The 14,239-nt window shown below is 44.9% G+C and overlaps 10 non-coding genes across 10 annotated transcripts; all 10 read right to left on the reverse strand.

Annotated features, from left to right (window-relative positions):
• Positions 1-1,217: 1,217 nt before the first annotated feature.
• Positions 1,218-1,408, reverse strand: LOC141275198 (U2 spliceosomal RNA). The gene has a single exon (XR_012323448.1). It is a non-coding gene; the product is annotated as a U2 spliceosomal RNA (small nuclear RNA).
• Positions 1,409-2,523: 1,115 nt separating this feature from the next.
• Positions 2,524-2,714, reverse strand: LOC141150156 (U2 spliceosomal RNA). Its single transcript, XR_012246424.1, has one exon. It is a non-coding gene; the product is annotated as a U2 spliceosomal RNA (small nuclear RNA).
• Positions 2,715-3,826: 1,112 nt separating this feature from the next.
• On the reverse strand, positions 3,827-4,017 carry LOC141149664 (U2 spliceosomal RNA). Its single transcript, XR_012245955.1, has one exon. It is a non-coding gene; the product is annotated as a U2 spliceosomal RNA (small nuclear RNA).
• Positions 4,018-5,132: 1,115 nt separating this feature from the next.
• Positions 5,133-5,323, reverse strand: LOC141149665 (U2 spliceosomal RNA). The gene has a single exon (XR_012245956.1). It is a non-coding gene; the product is annotated as a U2 spliceosomal RNA (small nuclear RNA).
• Positions 5,324-6,438: 1,115 nt separating this feature from the next.
• On the reverse strand, positions 6,439-6,629 carry LOC141275199 (U2 spliceosomal RNA). Its single transcript, XR_012323449.1, has one exon. It is a non-coding gene; the product is annotated as a U2 spliceosomal RNA (small nuclear RNA).
• A 1,115-nt stretch (positions 6,630-7,744) lies between these two features.
• Positions 7,745-7,935, reverse strand: LOC141149402 (U2 spliceosomal RNA). Its single transcript, XR_012245701.1, has one exon. It is a non-coding gene; the product is annotated as a U2 spliceosomal RNA (small nuclear RNA).
• Positions 7,936-9,044: 1,109 nt separating this feature from the next.
• Positions 9,045-9,235, reverse strand: LOC141275200 (U2 spliceosomal RNA). The gene has a single exon (XR_012323450.1). It is a non-coding gene; the product is annotated as a U2 spliceosomal RNA (small nuclear RNA).
• Positions 9,236-10,350: 1,115 nt separating this feature from the next.
• Positions 10,351-10,541, reverse strand: LOC141150157 (U2 spliceosomal RNA). The gene has a single exon (XR_012246425.1). It is a non-coding gene; the product is annotated as a U2 spliceosomal RNA (small nuclear RNA).
• A 1,115-nt stretch (positions 10,542-11,656) lies between these two features.
• On the reverse strand, positions 11,657-11,847 carry LOC141149666 (U2 spliceosomal RNA). The gene has a single exon (XR_012245957.1). It is a non-coding gene; the product is annotated as a U2 spliceosomal RNA (small nuclear RNA).
• Positions 11,848-12,962: 1,115 nt separating this feature from the next.
• LOC141275201 (U2 spliceosomal RNA) lies at positions 12,963-13,153 on the reverse strand. The gene has a single exon (XR_012323451.1). It is a non-coding gene; the product is annotated as a U2 spliceosomal RNA (small nuclear RNA).
• Positions 13,154-14,239: the final 1,086 nt, after the last annotated feature.

Raw genomic sequence — 14,239 nt, forward strand, 5'->3', positions numbered from 1 at the left:
TGGACGATCCTGCCAGGCCAAGGAGAGGGGTACCCGAGTGCCCTTCAACCACAATCTCCTGCAATAAAGCACTTGATCGTAGCCAAAAGGCCGAGAAGCGATAACCAGAATTGGTTTCAAACTACGGAGCCACCCAAGGATCCTGAAAAGTCCATTTGTGGAGATGAGCTCCTGGACTCCCGTTAAGAAGACATGTTGTCAACCTCTAGATCCCTTACATGCCTGCACTTTTCGGCTTGCTGCTGCTGCAATCCACGCGTTTTAGATCTGCATAACTCCACCTCTTTAAACACAGCACCTTCACCCCCTGCTGTTCCCACCCGCCTCAACACCGTTGGAAGGGAGGAGAACCAATTAAGGCGGGGGGTGGGGTGGAACGAGCAGCTGTCTACCCTTAGCAGGAGGGCTCCTGATTACATACCTCTCCTGCTGCTGCTGCTGCTGGCTGTCCAGCAGCAGACTGAAGGTGGCTGCTGCTGTGCACAGGTATATAAAGGCTCAGAGCCTATTATGACACGCGCAGCCAGCGTTCCATTGCCACATTCCATCTACTGCAGGCAGGATACCTGGCTGGCTGAATGTCGCTGAGAAGCTCACAGAGACCGCCATAAGCAACAGTTTAACAGAATGCCACAGACTAATCAACCAAACTTTTTGGGTTGGGTTCTCTTTTATAGTCTGCAGGCATTAAATGAAAGAAGTCAGTGTTCCAGCAGAAGGAGACAACGTTTCAGAAAAGGCATTGTAGCAAACCAAAAAAGAAATTTTAAGCGCAGCAGAGTAACCAGCGCACATACCTGTTAGCTCAGGTGAGTTTAAAAGGCTGCTGTTGATAACAAGGGCATTTGCTAAATAGATGGTGTGTGTGCAACAATATACTGAAAGGTCAATTATATTGTGCAGCTTATCTCACCACCTGTAGTTATTTAGGTGAAAGCTCCAAAATGCTTGCCTAATATGTCTGTTTATCCAAAAGGAAGTAAAAAGGGAGAGCTAGAAAGATAGCATTGCATCACATTACATGGCAATGCAATGCACAGTTGCTGATGTTGAACCAAAATGAGCTTGTAATCTGGCTTCTGCAACTTTGAACATGAAAAATCCAATGAGGAGAAGAAAAGCAAAGCCAAAGAGTCCATCCCAAAATCCGACAAACAAGCAAAATGAACAAAAAACATTGAATTCAATTCTTTCTGATTTTAGAAACTGCATTAAAGAAGGGGTGCACCGGTCCTGGAGATACTGCAATACCAGGTCAATGCGTGGAGTGGACAGAGCAAGCTCTTTTTCCATCTCCCTGTTCTAAAAATCCATTTAATATATGGTCCCCAGATAGGGGACGTATCAGATATTAAACTGATAAGAACAGATACTACACTTGATCTTAGCCAAAAGGCCGAGAAGCGATAACCAGAATTGGTTTCAAACTACGGAGCCACCCAAGGATCCTGAAAAGTCCATTTGTGGAGATGAGCTCCTGGACTCCCGTTAAGAAGACATGTTGTCAACCTCTAGATCCCTTACATGCCTGCACTTTTCGGCTTGCTGCTGCTGCAATCCACGCGTTTTAGATCTGCATAACTCCACCTCTTTAAACACAGCACCTTCACCCCCTGCTGTTCCCACCCGCCTCAACACCGTTGGAAGGGAGGAGAACCAATTAAGGCGGGGGGTGGGGTGGAACGAGCAGCTGTCTACCCTTAGCAGGAGGGCTCCTGATTACATACCTCTCCTGCTGCTGCTGCTGCTGGCTGTCCAGCAGCAGACTGAAGGTGGCTGCTGCTGTGCACAGGTATATAAAGGCTCAGAGCCTATTATGACACGCGCAGCCAGCGTTCCATTGCCACATTCCATCTACTGCAGGCAGGATACCTGGCTGGCTGAATGTCGCTGAGAAGCTCACAGAGACCGCCATAAGCAACAGTTTAACAGAATGCCACAGACTAATCAACCAAACTTTTTGGGTTGGGTTCTCTTTTATAGTCTGCAGGCATTAAATGAAAGAAGTCAGTGTTCCAGCAGAAGGAGACAACGTTTCAGAAAAGGCATTGTAGCAAACCAAAAAAGAAATTTTAAGCGCAGCAGAGTAACCAGCGCACATACCTGTTAGCTCAGGTGAGTTTAAAAGGCTGCTGTTGATAACAAGGGCATTTGCTAAATAGATGGTGTGTGTGCAACAATATACTGAAAGGTCAATTATATTTTGCAGCTTATCTCACCACCTGTAGTTATTTAGGTGAAAGCTCCAAAATGCTTGCCTAATATGTCTGTTTATCCAAAAGGAAGTAAAAAGGGAGAGCTAGAAAGATAGCATTGCATCACATTACATGGCAATGCAATGCACAGTTGCTGAAGTTGAACCAAAATGAGCTTGTAATCTGGCTTCTGCAACTTTGAACATGAAAAATCCAATGAGGAGAAGAAAAGCAAAGCCAAAGAGTCCATCCCAAAATCCGACAAACAAGCAAAATGAACAAAAAACATTGAATTCAATTCTTTCTGATTTTAGAAACTGCATTAAAGAAGGGGTGCACCAGTCCTGGAGATACTGCAATACCAGGTCAATGCGTGGAGTGGACAGAGCAAGCTCTTTTTCCATCTCCCTGTTCTAAAAATCCATTTAATATATGGTCCCCAGATAGGGGACGTATCAGATATTAAACTGATAAGAAAAGATACTACACTTGATCTTAGCCAAAAGTCCGAGAAGCGATAACCAGAATTGGTTTCAAACTACGTAGCCACCCAAGGATCCTGAAAAGTCCATTTGTGGAGATGAGCTCCTGGACTCCCGTTAAGAAGACATGTTGTCAACCTCTAGATCCCTTACATGCCTGCACTTTTCGGCTTGCTGCTGCTGCAATCCACGCGTTTTAGATCTGCATAACTCCACCTCTTTAAACACAGCACCTTCACCCCCTGCTGTTCCCACCCGCCTCAACACCGTTGGAAGGGAGGAGAACCAATTAAGGCGGGGGGTGGGGTGGAACGAGCAGCTGTCTACCCTTAGCAGGAGGGCTCCTGATTACATACTTCTCCTGCTGCTGCTGCTGGCTGTCCAGCAGCAGACTGAAGGTGGCTGCTGCTGTGCACAGGCATATAAAGGCTCAGAGCCTATTATGACACGCGCAGCCAGCGTTCCATTGCCACATTCCATCTACTGCAGGCAGGATACCTGGCTGGCTGAATGTCGCTGAGAAGCTCACAGAGACCGCCATAAGCAACAGTTTAACAGAATGCCACAGACTAATCAACCAAACTTTTTGGGTTGGGTTCTCTTTTATAGTCTGCAGGCATTAAATGAAAGAAGTCAGTGTTCCAGCAGAAGGAGACAACGTTTCAGAAAAGGCATTGTAGCAAACCAAAAAAGAAATTTTAAGCGCAGCAGAGTAACCAGCGCACATACCTGTTAGCTCAGGTGAGTTTAAAAGGCTGCTGTTGATAACAAGGGCATTTGCTAAATAGATGGTGTGTGTGCAACAATATACTGAAAGGTCAATTATATTGTGCAGCTTATCTCACCACCTGTAGTTATTTAGGTGAAAGCTCCAAAATGCTTGCCTAATATGTCTGTTTATCCAAAAGGAAGTAAAAAGGGAGAGCTAGAAAGATAGCATTGCATCACATTACATGGCAATGCAATGCACAGTTGCTGAAGTTGAACCAAAATGAGCTTGTAATCTGGCTTCTGCAACTTTGAACATGAAAAATCCAATGAGGAGAAGAAAAGCAAAGCCAAAGAGTCCATCCCAAAATCCGACAAACAAGCAAAATGAACAAAAAACATTGAATTCTATTCTTTCTGATTTTAGAAACTGCATTAAAGAAGGGGTGCACCGGTCCTGGAGATACTGCAATACCAGGTCAATGCGTGGAGTGGACAGAGCAAGCTCTTTTTCCATCTCCCTGTTCTAAAAATCCATTTAATATATGGTCCCCAGATAGGAGACGTATCAGATATTAAACTGATAAGAACAGATACTACACTTGATCTTAGCCAAAAGGCCGAGAAGCGATAACCAGAATTGGTTTCAAACTACGGAGCCACCCAAGGATCCTGAAAAGTCCATTTGTGGAGATGAGCTCCTGGACTCCCGTTAAGAAGACATGTTGTCAACCTCTAGATCCCTTACATGCCTGCACTTTTCGGCTTGCTGCTGCTGCAATCCACGCGTTTTAGATCTGCATAACTCCACCTCTTTAAACACAGCACCTTCACCCCCTGCTGTTCCCACCCGCCTCAACACCGTTGGAAGGGAGGAGAACCAATTAAGGCGGGGGGTGGGGTGGAACGAGGAGCTGTCTACCCTTAGCAGGAGGGCTCCTGATTACATACTTCTCCTGCTGCTGCTGCTGCTGGCTGTCCAGCAGCAGACTGAAGGTGGCTGCTGCTGTGCACAGGCATATAAAGGCTCAGAGCCTATTATGACACGCGCAGCCAGCGTTCCATTGCCACATTCCATCTACTGCAGGCAGGATACCTGGCTGGCTGAATGTCGCTGAGAAGCTCACAGAGACCGCCATAAGCAACAGTTTAACAGAATGCCACAGACTAATCAACCAAACTTTTTGGGTTGGGTTCTCTTTTATAGTCTGCAGGCATTAAATGAAAGAAGTCAGTGTTCCAGCAGAAGGAGACAACGTTTCAGAAAAGGCATTGTAGCAAACCAAAAAAGAAATTTTAAGCGCAGCAGAGTAACCAGCGCACATACCTGTTAGCTCAGGTGAGTTTAAAAGGCTGCTGTTGATAACAAGGGCATTTGCTAAATAGATGGTGTGTGTGCAACAATATACTGAAAGGTCAATTATATTGTGCAGCTTATCTCACCACCTGTAGTTATTTAGGTGAAAGCTCCAAAATGCTTGCCTAATATGTCTGTTTATCCAAAAGGAAGTAAAAAGGGAGAGCTAGAAAGATAGCATTGCATCACATTACATGGCAATGCAATGCACAGTTGCTGAAGTTGAACCAAAATGAGCTTGTAATCTGGCTTCTGCAACTTTGAACATGAAAAATCCAATGAGGAGAAGAAAAGCAAAGCCAAAGAGTCCATCCCAAAATCCGACAAACAAGCAAAATGAACAAAAAACATTGAATTCTATTCTTTCTGATTTTAGAAACTGCATTAAAGAAGGGGTGCACCGGTCCTGGAGATACTGCAATACCAGGTCAATGCGTGGAGTGGACAGAGCAAGCTCTTTTTCCATCTCCCTGTTCTAAAAATCCATTTAATATATGGTCCCCAGATAGGAGACGTATCAGATATTAAACTGATAAGAACAGATACTACACTTGATCTTAGCCAAAAGGCCGAGAAGCGATAACCAGAATTGGTTTCAAACTACGGAGCCACCCAAGGATCCTGAAAAGTCCATTTGTGGAGATGAGCTCCTGGACTCCCGTTAAGAAGACATGTTGTCAACCTCTAGATCCCTTACATGCCTGCACTTTTCGGCTTGCTGCTGCTGCAATCCACGCGTTTTAGATCTGCATAACTCCACCTCTTTAAACACAGCACCTTCACCCCCTGCTGTTCCCACCCGCCTCAACACCGTTGGAAGGGAGGAGAACCAATTAAGGCGGGGGGTGGGGTGGAACGAGCAGCTGTCTACCCTTAGCAGGAGGTCTCCTGATTACATACCTCTCCTGCTGCTGCTGCTGCTGGCTGTCCAGCAGCAGACTGAAGGTGGCTGCTGCTGTGCACAGGTATATAAAGGCTCAGAGCCTATTATGACACGCGCAGCCAGCGTTCCATTGCCACATTCCATCTACTGCAGGCAGGATACCTGGCTGGCTGAATGTCGCTGAGAAGCTCACAGAGACCGCCATAAGCAACAGTTTAACAGAATGCCACAGACTAATCAACCAAACTTTTTGGGTTGGGTTCTCTTTTATAGTCTGCAGGCATTAAATGAAAGAAGTCAGTGTTCCAGCAGAAGGAGACAACGTTTCAGAAAAGGCATTGTAGCAAACCAAAAAAGAAATTTTAAGCGCAGCAGAGTAACCAGCGCACATACCTGTTAGCTCAGGTGAGTTTAAAAGGCTGCTGTTGATAACAAGGGCATTTGCTAAATAGATGGTGTGTGTGCAACAATATACTGAAAGGTCAATTATATTGTGCAGCTTATCTCACCACCTGTAGTTATTTAGGTGAAAGCTCCAAAATGCTTGCCTAATATGTCTGTTTATCCAAAAGGAAGTAAAAAGGGAGAGCTAGAAAGATAGCATTGCATCACATTACATGGCAATGCAATGCACAGTTGCTGAAGTTGAACCAAAATGAGCTTGTAATCTGGCTTCTGCAACTTTGAACATGAAAAATCCAATGAGGAGAAGAAAAGCAAAGCCAAAGAGTCCATCCCAAAATCCGACAAACAAGCAAAATGAACAAAAAACATTGAATTCAATTCTTTCTGATTTTAGAAACTGCATTAAAGAAGGGGTGCACCGGTCCTGGAGATACTGCAATACCAGGTCAATGCGTGGAGTGGACAGAGCAAGCTCTTTTTCCATCTCCCTGTTCTAAAAATCCATTTAATATATGGTCCCCAGATAGGGGACGTATCAGATATTAAACTGATAAGAACAGATACTACACTTGATCTTAGCCAAAAGGCCGAGAAGCGATAACCAGAATTGGTTTCAAACTACGGAGCCACCCAAGGATCCTGAAAAGTCCATTTGTGGAGATGAGCTCCTGGACTCCCGTTAAGAAGACATGTTGTCAACCTCTAGATCCCTTACATGCCTGCACTTTTCGGCTTGCTGCTGCTGCAATCCACGCGTTTTAGATCTGCATAACTCCACCTCTTTAAACACAGCACCTTCACCCCCTGCTGTTCCCACCCGCCTCAACACCGTTGGAAGGGAGGAGAACCAATTAAGGCGGGGGGTGGGGTGGAACGAGCAGCTGTCTACCCTTAGCAGGAGGGCTCCTGATTACATACCTCTCCTGCTGCTGCTGCTGCTGGCTGTCCAGCAGCAGACTGAAGGTGGCTGCTGCTGTGCACAGGTATATAAAGGCTCAGAGCCTATTATGACACGCGCAGCCAGCGTTCCATTGCCACATTCCATCTACTGCAGGCAGGATACCTGGCTGGCTGAATGTCGCTGAGAAGCTCACAGAGACCGCCATAAGCAACAGTTTAACAGAATGCCACAGACTAATCAACCAAACTTTTTGGGTTGGGTTCTCTTTTATAGTCTGCAGGCATTAAATGAAAGAAGTCAGTGTTCCAGCAGAAGGAGACAACGTTTCAGAAAAGGCATTGTAGCAAACCAAAAAAGAAATTTTAAGCGCAGCAGAGTAACCAGCGCACATACCTGTTAGCTCAGGTGAGTTTAAAAGGCTGCTGTTGATAACAAGGGCATTTGCTAAATAGATGGTGTGTGTGCAACAATATACTGAAAGGTCAATTATATTGTGCAGCTTATCTCACCACCTGTAGTTATTTAGGTGAAAGCTCCAAAATGCTTGCCTAATATGTCTGTTTATCCAAAAGGAAGTAAAAAGGGAGAGCTAGAAAGATAGCATTGCATCACATTACATGGCAATGCAATGCACAGTTGCTGAAGTTGAACCAAAATGAGCTTGTAATCTGGCTTCTGCAACTTTGAACATGAAAAATCCAATGAGGAGAAGAAAAGCAAAGCCAAAGAGTCCATCCCAAAATCCGACAAACAAGCAAAATGAACAAAAAACATTGAATTCAATTCTTTCTGATTTTAGAAACTGCATTAAAGAAGGGGTGCACCGGTCCTGGAGATACTGCAATACCAGGTCAATGCGTGGAGTGGACAGAGCAAGCTCTTTTTCCATCTCCCTGTTCTAAAAATCCATTTAATATATCGTCCCCAGATAGGGGACGTATCAGATATTAAACTGATAAGAACAGATACTACACTTGATCTTAGCCAAAAGGCCGAGAAGCGATAACCAGAATTGGTTTCAAACTACGGAGCCACCCAAGGATCCTGAAAAGTCCATTTGTGGAGATGAGCTCCTGGACTCCCGTTAAGAAGACATGTTGTCAACCTCTAGATCCCTTACATGCCTGCACTTTTCAGCTTGCTGCTGCTGCAATCCACGCGTTTTAGATCTGCATAACTCCACCTCTTTAAACACAGCACCTTCACCCCCTGCTGTTCCCACCCGCCTCAACACCGTTGGAAGGGAGGAGAACCAATTAAGGCGGGGGGTGGGGTGGAACGAGCAGCTGTCTACCCTTAGCAGGAGGGCTCCTGATTACATACCTCTCCTGCTGCTGCTGGCTGTCCAGCAGCAGACTGAAGGTGGCTGCTGCTGTGCACAGGTATATAAAGGCTCAGAGCCTATTATGACACGCGCAGCCAGCGTTCCATTGCCACATTCCATCTACTGCAGGCAGGATACCTGGCTGGCTGAATGTCGCTGAGAAGCTCACAGAGACCGCCATAAGCAACAGTTTAACAGAATGCCACAGACTAATCAACCAAACTTTTTGGGTTGGGTTCTCTTTTATAGTCTGCAGGCATTAAATGAAAGAAGTCAGTGTTCCAGCAGAAGGAGACAACGTTTCAGAAAAGGCATTGTAGCAAACCAAAAAAGAAATTTTAAGCGCAGCAGAGTAACCAGCGCACATACCTGTTAGCTCAGGTGAGTTTAAAAGGCTGCTGTTGATAACAAGGGCATTTGCTAAATAGATGGTGTGTGTGCAACAATATACTGAAAGGTCAATTATATTGTGCAGCTTATCTCACCACCTGTAGTTATTTAGGTGAAAGCTCCAAAATGCTTGCCTAATATGTCTGTTTATCCAAAAGGAAGTAAAAAGGGAGAGCTAGAAAGATAGCATTGCATCACATTACATGGCAATGCAATGCACAGTTGCTGAAGTTGAACCAAAATGAGCTTGTAATCTGGCTTCTGCAACTTTGAACATGAAAAATCCAATGAGGAGAAGAAAAGCAAAGCCAAAGAGTCCATCCCAAAATCCGACAAACAAGCAAAATGAACAAAAAACATTGAATTCAATTCTTTCTGATTTTAGAAACTGCATTAAAGAAGGGGTGCACCGGTCCTGGAGATACTGCAATACCAGGTCAATGCGTGGAGTGGACAGAGCAAGCTCTTTTTCCATCTCCCTGTTCTAAAAATCCATTTAATATATGGTCCCCAGATAGGGGACGTATCAGATATTAAACTGATAAGAACAGATACTACACTTGATCTTAGCCAAAAGGCCGAGAAGCGATAACCAGAATTGGTTTCAAACTACGGAGCCACCCAAGGATCCTGAAAAGTCCATTTGTGGAGATGAGCTCCTGGACTCCCGTTAAGAAGACATGTTGTCAACCTCTAGATCCCTTACATGCCTGCACTTTTCGGCTTGCTGCTGCTGCAATCCACGCGTTTTAGATCTGCATAACTCCACCTCTTTAAACACAGCACCTTCACCCCCTGCTGTTCCCACCCGCCTCAACACCGTTGGAAGGGAGGAGAACCAATTAAGGCGGGGGGTGGGGTGGAACGAGCAGCTGTCTACCCTTAGCAGGAGGGCTCCTGATTACATACCTCTCCTGCTGCTGCTGCTGCTGGCTGTCCAGCAGCAGACTGAAGGTGGCTGCTGCTGTGCACAGGTATATAAAGGCTCAGAGCCTATTATGACACGCGCAGCCAGCGTTCCATTGCCACATTCCATCTACTGCAGGCAGGATACCTGGCTGGCTGAATGTCGCTGAGAAGCTCACAGAGACCGCCATAAGCAACAGTTTAACAGAATGCCACAGACTAATCAACCAAACTTTTTGGGTTGGGTTCTCTTTTATAGTCTGCAGGCATTAAATGAAAGAAGTCAGTGTTCCAGCAGAAGGAGACAACGTTTCAGAAAAGGCATTGTAGCAAACCAAAAAAGAAATTTTAAGCGCAGCAGAGTAACCAGCGCACATACCTGTTAGCTCAGGTGAGTTTAAAAGGCTGCTGTTGATAACAAGGGCATTTGCTAAAGAGATGGTGTGTGTGCAACAATATACTGAAAGGTCAATTATATTGTGCAGCTTATCTCACCACCTGTAGTTATTTAGGTGAAAGCTCCAAAATGCTTGCCTAATATGTCTGTTTATCCAAAAGGAAGTAAAAAGGGAGAGCTAGAAAGATAGCATTGCATCATATTACATGGCAATGCAATGCACAGTTGCTGAAGTTGAACCAAAATGAGCTTGTAATCTGGCTTCTGCAACTTTGAACATGAAAAATCCAATGAGGAGAAGAAAAGCAAAGCCAAAGAGTCCATCCCAAAATCCGACAAACAAGCAAAATGAACAAAAAACATTGAATTCAATTCTTTCTGATTTTAGAAACTGCATTAAAGAAGGGGTGCACCAGTCCTGGAGATACTGCAATACCAGGTCAATGCGTGGAGTGGACAGAGCAAGCTCTTTTTCCATCTCCCTGTTCTAAAAATCCATTTAATATATGGTCCCCAGATAGGGGACGTATCAGATATTAAACTGATAAGAAAAGATACTACACTTGATCTTAGCCAAAAGTCCGAGAAGCGATAACCAGAATTGGTTTCAAACTACGGAGCCACCCAAGGATCCTGAAAAGTCCATTTGTGGAGATGAGCTCCTGGACTCCCGTTAAGAAGACATGTTGTCAACCTCTAGATCCCTTACATGCCTGCACTTTTCGGCTTGCTGCTGCTGCAATCCACGCGTTTTAGATCTGCATAACTCCACCTCTTTAAACACAGCACCTTCACCCCCTGCTGTTCCCACCCGCCTCAACACCGTTGGAAGGGAGGAGAACCAATTAAGGTGGGGGGTGGGGTGGAACGAGCAGCTGTCTACCCTTAGCAGGAGGGCTCCTGATTACATACTTCTCCTGCTGCTGCTGCTGCTGGCTGTCCAGCAGCAGACTGAAGGTGGCTGCTGCTGTGCACAGGCATATAAAGGCTCAGAGCCTATTATGACACGCGCAGCCAGCGTTCCATTGCCACATTCCATCTACTGCAGGCAGGATACCTGGCTGGCTGAATGTCGCTGAGAAGCTCACAGAGACCGCCATAAGCAACAGTTTAACAGAATGCCACAGACTAATCAACCAAACTTTTTGGGTTGGGTTCTCTTTTATAGTCTGCAGGCATTAAATGAAAGAAGTCAGTGTTCCAGCAGAAGGAGACAACGTTTCAGAAAAGGCATTGTAGCAAACCAAAAAAGAAATTTTAAGCACAGCAGAGTAACCAGCGCACATACCTGTTAGCTCAGGTGAGTTTAAAAGGCTGCTGTTGATAACAAGGGCATTTGCTAAATAGATGGTGTGTGTGCAACAATATACTGAAAGGTCAATTATATTGTGCAGCTTATCTCACCACCTGTAGTTATTTAGGTGAAAGCTCCAAAATGCTTGCCTAATATGTCTGTTTATCCAAAAGGAAGTAAAAAGGGAGAGCTAGAAAGATAGCATTGCATCACATTACATGGCAATGCAATGCACAGTTGCTGAAGTTGAACCAAAATGAGCTTGTAATCTGGCTTCTGCAACTTTGAACATGAAAAATCCAATGAGGAGAAGAAAAGCAAAGCCAAAGAGTCCATCCCAAAATCCGACAAACAAGCAAAATGAACAAAAAACATTGAATTCTATTCTTTCTGATTTTAGAAACTGCATTAAAGAAGGGGTGCACCGGTCCTGGAGATACTGCAATACCAGGTCAATGCGTGGAGTGGACAGAGCAAGCTCTTTTTCCATCTCCCTGTTCTAAAAATCCATTTAATATATGGTCCCCAGATAGGAGACGTATCAGATATTAAACTGATAAGAACAGATACTACACTTGATCTTAGCCAAAAGGCCGAGAAGCGATAACCAGAATTGGTTTCAAACTACGGAGCCACCCAAGGATCCTGAAAAGTCCATTTGTGGAGATGAGCTCCTGGACTCCCGTTAAGAAGACATGTTGTCAACCTCTAGATCCCTTACATGCCTGCACTTTTCGGCTTGCTGCTGCTGCAATCCACGCGTTTTAGATCTGCATAACTCCACCTCTTTAAACACAGCACCTTCACCCCCTGCTGTTCCCACCCGCCTCAACACCGTTGGAAGGGAGGAGAACCAATTAAGGCGGGGGGTGGGGTGGAACGAGCAGCTGTCTACCCTTAGCAGGAGGGCTCCTGATTACATACCTCTCCTGCTGCTGCTGCTGCTGGCTGTCCAGCAGCAGACTGAAGGTGGCTGCTGCTGTGCACAGGTATATAAAGGCTCAGAGCCTATTATGACACGCGCAGCCAGCGTTCCATTGCCACATTCCATCTACTGCAGGCAGGATACCTGGCTGGCTGAATGTCGCTGAGAAGCTCACAGAGACCGCCATAAGCAACAGTTTAACAGAATGCCACAGACTAATCAACCAAACTTTTTGGGTTGGGTTCTCTTTTATAGTCTGCAGGCATTAAATGAAAGAAGTCAGTGTTCCAGCAGAAGGAGACAACGTTTCAGAAAAGGCATTGTAGCAAACCAAAAAAGAAATTTTAAGCGCAGCAGAGTAACCAGCGCACATACCTGTTAGCTCAGGTGAGTTTAAAAGGCTGCTGTTGATAACAAGGGCATTTGCTAAATAGATGGTGTGTGTGCAACAATATACTGAAAGGTCAATTATATTGTGCAGCTTATCTCACCACCTGTAGTTATTTAGGTGAAAGCTCCAAAATGCTTGCCTAATATGTCTGTTTATCCAAAAGGAAGTAAAAAGGGAGAGCTAGAAAGATAGCATTGCATCACATTACATGGCAATGCAATGCACAGTTGCTGAAGTTGAACCAAAATGAGCTTGTAATCTGGCTTCTGCAACTTTGAACATGAAAAATCCAATGAGGAGAAGAAAAGCAAAGCCAAAGAGTCCATCCCAAAATCCGACAAACAAGCAAAATGAACAAAAAACATTGAATTCAATTCTTTCTGATTTTAGAAACTGCATTAAAGAAGGGGTGCACCGGTCCTGGAGATACTGCAATACCAGGTCAATGCGTGGAGTGGACAGAGCAAGCTCTTTTTCCATCTCCCTGTTCTAAAAATCCATTTAATATATGGTCCCCAGATAGGGGACGTATCAGATATTAAACTGATAAGAACAGATACTACACTTGATCTTAGCCAAAAGGCCGAGAAGCGATAACCAGAATTGGTTTCAAACTACGGAGCCACCCAAGGATCCTGAAAAGTCCATTTGTGGAGATGAGCTCCTGGACTCCCGTTAAGAAGACATGTTGTCAACCTCTAGATCCCTTACATGCCTGCACTTTTCGGCTTGCTGCTGCTGCAATCCACGCGTTTTAGATCTGCATAACTCCACCTCTTTAAACACAGCACCTTCACCCCCTGCTGTTCCCACCCGCCTCAACACCGTTGGAAGGGAGGAGAACCAATTAAGGCGGGGGGTGGGGTGGAACGAGCAGCTGTCTACCCTTAGCAGGAGGGCTCCTGATTACATACCTCTCCTGCTGCTGCTGCTGCTGGCTGTCCAGCAGCAGACTGAAGGTGGCTGCTGCTGTGCACAGGTATATAAAGGCTCAGAGCCTATTATGACACGCGCAGCCAGCGTTCCATTGCCACATTCCATCTACTGCAGGCAGGATACCTGGCTGGCTGAATGTCGCTGAGAAGCTCACAGAGACCGCCATAAGCAACAGTTTAACAGAATGCCACAGACTAATCAACCAAACTTTTTGGGTTGGGTTCTCTTTTATAGTCTGCAGGCATTAAATGAAAGAAGTCAGTGTTCCAGCAGAAGGAGACAACGTTTCAGAAAAGGCATTGTAGCAAACCAAAAAAGAAATTTTAAGCGCAGCAGAGTAACCAGCGCACATACCTGTTAGCTCAGGTGAGTTTAAAAGGCTGCTGTTGATAACAAGGGCATTTGCTAAATAGATGGTGTGTGTGCAACAATATACTGAAAGGTCAATTATATTGTGCAGCTTATCTCACCACCTGTAGTTATTTAGGTGAAAGCTCCAAAATGCTTGCCTAATATGTCTGTTTATCCAAAAGGAAGTAAAAAGGGAGAGCTAGAAAGATAGCATTGCATCACATTACATGGCAATGCAATGCACAGTTGCTGAAGTTGAACCAAAATGAGCTTGTAATCTGGCTTCTGCAACTTTGAACATGAAAAATCCAATGAGGAGAAGAAAAGCAAAGCCAAAGAGTCCATCCCAAAATCCGACAAACAAGCAAAATGAACAAAAAACATTGAATTCAAT

Source organism: Phyllobates terribilis, unplaced genomic scaffold (assembly GCF_046119375.1).
Source record: "Phyllobates terribilis strain yellow unplaced genomic scaffold, ASM4611937v1 Scaffold_5__5_contigs__length_657084704, whole genome shotgun sequence".
In the NCBI taxonomy this organism is placed as follows: Eukaryota; Metazoa; Chordata; class Amphibia; order Anura; family Dendrobatidae; genus Phyllobates; species Phyllobates terribilis.